Source organism: Lithobates pipiens, unplaced genomic scaffold (genome assembly GCF_037356315.1).
Source record: "Lithobates pipiens isolate NorthernLeopardFrog02 unplaced genomic scaffold, aLitPip1_a1.2 Scaffold_1, whole genome shotgun sequence".
NCBI classification, from domain to species: Eukaryota; Metazoa; Chordata; class Amphibia; order Anura; family Ranidae; genus Lithobates; species Lithobates pipiens.
The window spans coordinates 33,054,633-33,063,919 of NW_027507685.1; the positions used below are offsets into that span (position 1 = coordinate 33,054,633).

The window sequence follows — 9,287 nt, forward strand, 5'->3', positions numbered from 1 at the left end:
ATGCCCACACAAGTCGAATCGAGGTGCTGTCAAGAGGTCGACGAGGTTCAAGCCTGTATCCCTGAAGGGAAAAAATGCATCACAGAAGCAGAGATATTCCAATCTCAAATAGCGACCGAAGAACACGTTAGACTCACGTTTCTTACGATGCATCTCGAGAGTTTACCATTTGTCGATGCAGACAATAATCGGTAATATAGCTATTCTCAAAAATTTAAAATGTAGTTAGTAATTTAAATTAGATAGTTGCGATTGTAATCATGTATAGATGTCTGTTATTATTTTTTGTTGTTTTTTTTAAAAACAGGAGACTCAGAAAAACAGCATATCGTACATTTATTGCTTGGATATATGGATATTTAGGGAAGGGGAACAGAAGGGTGATTCCGTCATGTGCTGTCAAAATAGTCCGTGACGTTTTTCCTGATCCGAACGGCTCTTACGTTGGTTTTCTGTATTCGGATGATTATGATGCATCAGAAATGGCATTTCATTAGTTTTCTTGTTTTAAAAATTTAAATATTTTTTGTTATAGTTTGTTAAATTTTTGAATTAAATGTATATTTTTTTCCTAATAAAAGTAAAATAATAGCAATTATCAGTAAGTGATTTAATTTTTTTTGTTTTTTTTTTTTTTTTTTAATTGATAGTTAATGTTATTTTTTTGGGTTTGCTAAAAATAAAAGTCATAATAAAACAAGCAACAATATTCCTTTATTTATTGACTCAACTTAAATATATATTACATTATAAAATTATATATTATACATTACTTATTAACAAAAAAAAAATAGAAAACAAAACATGAATAATTTAATGGTTATAAATGTATTTATTAATTAATAATAAAAATGTACATATGAAGAGTTCTAGTTTGTCAGTTGCCTTTTGGAAATCTTGTCATGTGTTCAAGCACGACAGCAGATTTTTCGGGGCGTTCTATTGGGGCAATGTTTTTAGGCATTTGAGGGTTCTTTGGCTTCCATGTGCTGATTATTGTGCCCTCCACTATGCATATCATGTTACCGATCATTTCTTTTGCATGATCGGTATCCATTTTCTCATACACATTTCGGACAATCCATTTCTTACGGCCTCGGGGATACTCCAAATTTTTCCTCTCGATTAGAATCTCTGCACCACTGTCATCTTTTTTTTTTGTCAAAGCAGGTTTACGTACCACATTATGATTGTGGCTTAATGCCGCCAATTTAGTTCGAGCATCCATAGAATCATAACGATAATGTATTCGTTTAGGTCGATATTTTAGAATCATACTGTGGTACGTTTCAATAACACCGGTTTGACAAAAAAAAGTTAGATGCTTCATGTCCTTTTCTAACTTGGGATCCAAAACAATTGAAGATAACGCATGAAATGCAGGTGTTTGATGGACTAACCAGGGAACCTTTGGTGCATCAACATCAATCTCATTGTGCAAACATTTGTGCTCGATATCGCCAACCATCCATACATGTTCATTTACTACATGATGTAGTAAAGATTGCCAAAGTTCTTTAAAACGTTCCTCGTTTCCTTTGGAAGCTCTACTACACCAATAGAAATGGTTTGTTATGGATCTGATCCACGGCATAATGGCACTATGAATTTTTTTTTTGGAAATTTGTACCAATCTTCTTTTTAAATTTTTAACATAGTGCCAAATGTCAAATTGATGATTAATATTTTCATATTTTGCAGTGGTTAACAATTTGCGTATGCCGGTGTGTCTATCGGTTCCCACAAATTGAACATCGAATTTGCTTTCAATTAGTCTGTCTAAAACTTTTGTAAATCCAAATTTTTCCATGGCGACTGATGAGGTTGTTTGTGACACCTGCACCAACTCAAAATCTACAATTTTTTTGGAGAAAAGGTCCATGAATGTATAAGTGGAAAATTTGGCAGAAAAGCCAGGGCTATCGCATTGTCCGTCTCCTACAAGATACAATGGTTTTTTTTTTAATTCTTCAGAAACATAGCCCTTGTTTTTTTGCCAACTATAGTCAATAGCGTGAAAAATGTATTGATTTTGCGCTCGATTGTAAGAAGTTTCTCCAAATATCTCGATGCCGCAAAATTCAAACATTTCTCTCACTTTGGTATAGCTTCCTCCACTCACACAAATGGCGCCTGAAAGTAAAATATTTCCTGCGGGATAATTCTTAATTTTTGGCTGGCTTTCCCACAGCTTTTTGCGGTGGTCAGCAGAGCATGTGGAAAAGACACAAACCAACGTGCCAATTAGTTGTTTTTCAATTTTTTTTATTTTTGAAATACAGTCTGGATCTGGACATCGCATTTGAAACAGCAATTGATCCAGCCTGCTTTCAAAAACAATAAATTTTTTTTCGTTTACGAGGTTAAGGGGGTATTGTAGAGTGTCATCTATTTGTGTGTCTTCAACACTTTCACAAAGACTTACATCATCTTTCAAAGGAGTTTCACAATCAGACAATCGGAAAATTGGGTCGTCGTAGTATGCCAATTTTCTTTTGGGACGGATTTCAGGACTATCGACCTCAGATTGTAAGGGTGAACTCATTACTGGTGTGGGTTGGACGTTCGGTGTCCAAAGTCCAGTTGCAGTATGTGGAACCGGAGGAGGTGTCATTAAACCAGCCCCAGAACTGCAATACGGGTGATCCAAGGAGATTGATCTTGCACTAGCTATTTTACTATAGTTTTCCTGTGATTCCGGGACAGTATCCTCCAAATTTGTTGTTTGGGTTTCTGCATCTTTCATTTGCACTTTGACACATTTACATGAACATGTAGTATTTACAATTTCAGATGTTGAGGTTCCTGGCATCGCGTATTTTGATCTACGAATTTTATTAAGTCTTGTGCTCCATTTAGTATCGGAGCTGGTGATCATTGAGATTTTCGGAAAAATAGTTGGTATTGCATCTCCTTTCAATTTTCTTTTTTGCCCTTGGCCAATGAAAGAATCAGCTTGGAAGTGCGCAGAACACATCCTGTACACGTTCCCACGCACATCACTTTGGATTAGTGGAACGTATTGTTCTATCATCTCAGGCTCCATACCGGCGTTTTGAAGCCAGATTTTAAGAAGTGTCGCATCCTTCGGGAAAATATAATATTTTCTTATTGGAGGATTTGACTGAGCATCACTGTCGTGGCTGCAACAAAGTGCAAAGCAGCTCGGCATTTCTATTCAATAAAGAAGAGTAAAATTAGTCAAACAAATATATTAAAAATTATATATATATATATAAATATATTTATTTTTTTTGACATTAGATATTAAAAATACAAATAAAAAAAAAAAGACACTTGGTTTTATTTAATTAAATAATTTATTTAAGAGTATATTCAAAATTTTTTTTTTTTAACATGAAATAAAATTACATTAAAAAAAATAAAATAAAAAATTAACAACTCCATTTAAAATATAATATTTAATAAAATTTTACAGTGCGGATTACACAAGAGAAGAGAGAGCGGTAGCGAGCATGGATAGAGAGAGAGCGAGGAAGCGCGAGGATGGATAGAGAGGGTGGAGAGAGAGAGAGAGAGAGAGAGAGGGTGGAGAGAGAGAGAGAGAGAGAGAGAGAGGGTGGAGAGAGAGAGAGAGAGAGAGAGAGAGAGAGGGTGGAGAGAGAGAGAGAGAGAGAGAGGGAGCGAGGATGGAGAGAGAGAGAGAGAGAGAGAGGGAGCGAGGATGGAGAGAGAGAGAGAGGGACAGAGGATGGATAGAGAGAGAGAGAGAGAGAGAGAGGGACAGAGGATGGATAGAGAGAGAGAGAGAGGGACAGAGGATGGATAGAGAGAGAGAGAGAGGGACAGAGGATGGATAGAGAGAGAGAGGGACAGAGGATGGATAGAGAGAGAGAGAGAGAGAGGGACAGAGGATGGATAGAGAGAGAGAGAGAGAGAGAGAGAGAGGGACAGAGGATGGATAGAGAGAGAGAGAGAGGGAAAGAGGATGGATAGAGAGAGAGAGAGAGAGAGAGAGAGAGGGACAGAGGATGGATAGAGAGAGAGAGGGACAGAGGATGGATAGAGAGAGAGGGACTGAGGATAGAGAGCGAGCAGAAACTAGAAGAAAGAAGATGAAAACAAAAAAAAAAAAAAAAAAAAAATCAAAAGAAAAGGAAAACAATACATTTTTATTATGGATTAGAAAGTATCAAATCCAATTGTCTGAGGGGAAAGAGAGAGAGATAGGTGGTTTGATAGCAGTAGAGTCAAAATGCGAGATAATGGTGATATAAAATAGATGTAGAGATATAGATATAAAGAAGATGGAGACATAGACAAAGGAGAAAGAGCTAAAAAGGTAAAAGAAGCCGTGATTGAGACAATACACAAAATTATACATTGATTCAAAAAAAAAAAAAAAAAAGTTTAAAATTATGGATTTTAATAAAATCCAATTGTCGGAGATGGAAAACAGAGAGCAAAGGCGAGAGAGAGAGCGAAGAGAGAACGAAGGTGAGAGAGAGAGAGCGAAGAGAGAGTGAAGGACAGAGGATAGAAAGTTAGCGAGGGACAGAGGATAGAGAGTTAGCGAGGGACAGAGGATAGAGAGTTAGCGAGGGACAGAGGATAGAGAGTTAGCGAGGGACAGAGGATAGAGAGTTAGCGAGGGACAGAGGATAGAGAGTTAGCGAGGGACAGAGGATAGAGAGTTAGCGAGGGACAGAGGATAGAGAGTTAGCGAGGGACAGAGGATAGAGAGTTAGCGAGGGACAGAGGATAGAGAGTTAGCGAGGGACAGAGGATAGAGAGTTAGCGAGGGACAGAGGATAGAGAGTTAGCGAGGGACAGCGGAAGCGAGGGACAGCGGAAGCGAAGGAGCAAAGGATAGAGAGAGCAAAGGACAGAGGATAGAGAGAGCAAAGGACAGAGGATAGAGAGAGCAAAGGACAGAGGATAGAGAGAGCAAAGGACAGAGGATAGAGAGAGCAAAGGACAGAGGATAGAGAGAGCAAAGGACAGAGGATAAAGAGAACAAAGGATAGAGGACAGCGGAAGCAAGGGACAGCGGAAGCGAGGGACAGCGGAAGCGAGGGACAGCGGAAGCGAGGGACAGCGGAAGCGAGGGACAGCGGAAGCGAGGGAGCAAAGGATAGAGAGAGCAAAGGATAGAGAGAGCAAAGGATAGAGAGAGCAAAGGATAGAGAGAGCAAAGGATAGAGAGAGCAAAGGATAGAGAGAGCAAAGGATAGAGAGAGCAAAGGATAGAGAGAGCAAAGGATAGAGAGAGCAAAGGATAGAGAGAGCAAAGGAGATTCAGAAAAAAGTTTGAGGCAAGAAAAGTCTCACATCTAAAATCACACACATAAAAAAAAAAAAAAAAAAAAGACAGACAAAAAAATAAAGTTACACAAATTAAATTCAATATTTAATTTTTGGCATGGCTTTGAATAATCAATTCCACTTGTCTTTTGAATCTATGGGATAAAAAATAAAAATAAAAATTATTAAAAATAAAAGCAAACCAAACAACAAAAACAGTACAAGAACATAAACGTGTTTATAGTGCGTTAACCACTTGCCTACTGGGCACTTAAACACCCCTCCTGCCCAGACCAATTTTGAGCTTTCGTTGCTCTCACACTTTGAACGACAATTACTCAGGCATGTAACACCAAATCGAACTTTTATTATTTAGATTGTTTCACACAAGTAGAACTGTCTTTTGCTCTTGTATGATCACCTGTGTTTTTTTTTTTCTATTTCATTTGTGCTATAAATGAACAAAGTCGCGCTGTCCCATTGATTTCGATGGGTATGAGCGGTTAATACACCGCTCCTTCATCGCTCAGAAGATGCGGCTAGCAGGACTTTTTTCAGCATCCTGCTAGCGCAACGCTCCAGTGTGAAAGCCCTCCGGCTTTCAGGCTGGGTTCACACTGCTGCGGATACAAGAACTGGATGTGATTCGCACCGCCTTGCAGTGCAAATCACATCGGATCTCTGTGCAATGCGAGTTCAGCCATACAGATAGTATGGCTGAATTCGCATCACACCCGCCCCAAACTCGCACGGGACCCTTTTTTTGGTCTGCAGCAGAATCGGATCGCATGGGTGTTCACACCATGCGATACGATTCCTGTCCGAGTTTGCAGATCGCACTGCGATATGCGAACTGATCTGGGGGTGTCATTGATGTTTCACTGACACTCCCAGCAGTTCGCATAGGGCAGTGTGAACTGCCGCCGGGAGGCATGCAATGCGGGAACCCGCCACGGATTTGCGGCGTTCCCGCATCGCTGCAATGTGAACCCATAACACTGTGGTGAAAGAGGCCAGTTTTTTCAGGCGCTACACAGGTGCTATTTTTACCGCTGTAACGCATGAAAACCGCCACAGTGTGAAAGGGGTCTTAGCGTCCGCTCTGCAGCCATCTATTGGCTATAAAGCGGGCGCAAAGTGGTTTACAGACACATACACACATTTTTTTAATGCATTAACCACTTGACCACTGGGCACTTAAACACCCTTAACAACCAGACCAATTTTCAGGTTTCGGTGCTCTCACATTTTGAATGACAATTACTCAGTCATGCAACACTGGACCTATATGAAATTTTTGTCCTTTTTTTTTCACACAAATGGAGCTTTCTTTTGGTGGTATTTAATCACCGCTGGGTTTTTTATTTTTTGTGCTATAAAAGAAAAAATACAGAAAATTCTGTAAAAAAATGAATTTTTCTTGATTTCTGTTATAAAATTTAGCAGATTAGTAATTTTTTCTTCATATATTTTGGCCAAAATTTATACCACTACATATCTTTGGTAAAAATAAGTACAAATTGGTGGATATTATTTGGTCTTTAGAAGCACCGGAGGGCGGCGGGAGGGGGGGGGGTGTCTATGGCTGGGTATTGCAGGGTATCTCAGAGTATGGCGTTGCAGAGTATTGCATTGCAGAGCATTGCAGGATATTGGAGGGTGTTGCAGAGCATTGCACGGTATTGGCGGGTGTTGCAGAGCATTGCAGAGTGTTTCAGGGTATTGGTGGGTGATGCAGAGTGTTGCAGGGTATTGGCGGGTGTTGCAGAGCGTTGCAGGGTATTGCAGGGTAATGGCAGGGTAATGGCAGGGTAATGGCAGGGTAATGGCAGGGTAATGGCAGGGTAATGGCAGGGTAATGGCAGGGTAATGGCAGGGTAATGGCAGGGTATTGCAGAGTATTTGCAGGGAATTGAGGGGTTAATTTTCGGTGAGCAGCGATGTGAGCACTGCAGATGCAGCCCACATCGCTGCTGACACCGATCTCCTCCCCCTCCGCTGTTCCGATCGGTAGAGGGGGAGGGAGGAACCGGCGTCATAACATGACGCCGGTTTGTTTACAAGTGATCGCTCCGTCATTTGACGGAGCGATCACCTGGTAAACAGCCGCGACGAGCGGCCGTTTACCGTGATCCGTCACGGATGCTCTCGAGTGCGCGCCCCAGGGGGCGCGCGAGAGCGGAATTCTGGGAGGACATCATATGACGGCCTCGCACAGTTAAGAAACCGCCCTAAAGCCGTCATTCGGCTATGGGCCGGTTATTAAGTGGTTAAATAACTTACTTGAATCCGATGTAGATTAAACAGCTAAGAAATCGGTCACAGAATTTTCTATGCAGTAGTTCGTTAACTGAAAGGAAAGAAATATAAAATAAAAATACATTAGTAAAGTTTAATAATTATGTTATAAAAATAAAAAAAAAAGGATTAAAAAAAAAAAAAAAATTATAAAAATGGCTTTTTAATAATTTTTGTAGTTAGCAAAATATTTTAAAAATAACATTTTTTAAAGTATTAATGCGAAAAATAAAAGTATAAACGCAGCCAAAAAAAAAAAATATAAAAAAAAAAAAAGTTGGAACTTACCTTATAATTGAAGGTTTTGATTGACAATGATAAAGATCTTCAATTTAAAAGGCACAATCAGAGTACTATATAAAATCTGAGAAGACAATTAAAAAATATTTTTAAAAAAATTTCCTAACATATAAATTAATGTAAAAAAAATAAAAGACTAAAAAAAAAAAATTATTAAATTATATATATATATATATATATATATTTTTAAAATTACACATTATTAAAGTAAAATCAAGAATTAAAATATAACATTGAGATCGAATTAACAAACATAGTTAAATAAAAACAAATAAATGGGTTAAACAAAAAAAAAATAAAAAATGGTTGACGTATATATTCTAAAATAAATAAAAATAATTTTAATAAATGTATACGTGTGTTCTAAAAAATAATAAATTACAATACAAATATAAAAAATTAAAATTATGAACATGATAAAAAAAAAAAATATATATATATATATATATATATATATATATATATATATATATATATATATATATATATATATATATATATATATATATCTATATAATTTTAGACATAGATAGAGCCAATTCTTGATTATACATTTCGATTTTTTTTAAAACAATATAATATAACAGCAACCGAAAAAAAAAAATACGATTAAAAAAAAATAAAAAAAAAAATAAAAAATTAAAATAAAAAAAAATCGATAAAAAAAATAAAAATAAAAAATAAAGACAAAATAAAACAAAAATTTACGGTTGTTTATATTCTAAATTAAAACTAACATTGACATAACATTTAACAGTAAAAAAAAAATATAAAAAAAAAAAAATGACACACATTTATATATATATATATATATATATATATATATATATATATATATATACACACACACACACACATACAAAGCATTGTGATATAATTACAGTGCAATTTAAAAATTTGTAAAGACAATAAGATTACTTACCTCTGAGCTTGTGTCTGGGGCAGCTGTACCGCGTGGAGTCCGTTCGCCTCTTGTTCTCAGGTAAAACTGGTAATGTTTACCTGTTTGCCCTGGAGAACAATGGCGAAATTCAAATCGCCCTCCAAACGTGGCCGGCGTGATGACGTCACGTCCTCGAAATCTCGCGAGATTTTGGCTCCATGAGCCGAAATCTCGCGAGATTTCGTCTGCATGAGCCGCAATGTCTCCTGGGATTACTTGGACGAGATCCCAGGAGACGCGTGCGGGGGTCAACAGGAAGTGATGCTGATCCCCGCAAGAGACCGCCCATCGCCGCAGGGAGGAATTTTTAAAAGGACAAATTAAACAAGGTATATTAATTAAAAATCGGAAAAATGTGGCATTGTAAAATGTGCGATATAGAGGCAACAGAATGGGATCATTTTATTATTATGAGTGCAGAACCACTTTAAGGGAACGTGGTCCAATAGAACCAAGTTTTGTGAACTTGTTCCTCGCTAGA

General features: G+C 37.6%; 2 long non-coding RNA genes across 2 annotated transcripts in view; one reads left to right on the plus strand and one right to left on the minus strand.

Moving 5' to 3' along the window:
- The window catches only part of LOC143988782 (uncharacterized), a 2,192-nt gene extending 1,597 nt beyond the window's left edge, over positions 1–595 (plus strand). The window contains exons 2-3 of the long non-coding RNA XR_013276918.1: positions 1–191; positions 308–595. The exon at positions 1–191 is cut by the window's left edge and continues 180 nt beyond it. This is a non-coding gene — a long non-coding RNA (uncharacterized LOC143988782). The remainder of the gene's footprint in view (positions 192–307) is intronic.
- A 2,698-nt stretch (positions 596–3,293) lies between these two features.
- On the minus strand, positions 3,294–7,962 carry LOC143988832 (uncharacterized). The gene is made up of 3 exons (XR_013276930.1): positions 7,852–7,962; positions 7,549–7,615; positions 3,294–5,420 (listed from the first exon to the last, which is right to left on the minus strand). It is a non-coding gene; the product is annotated as an uncharacterized LOC143988832 (long non-coding RNA).
- Between the last annotated feature and the right edge of the window lie 1,325 nt (positions 7,963–9,287).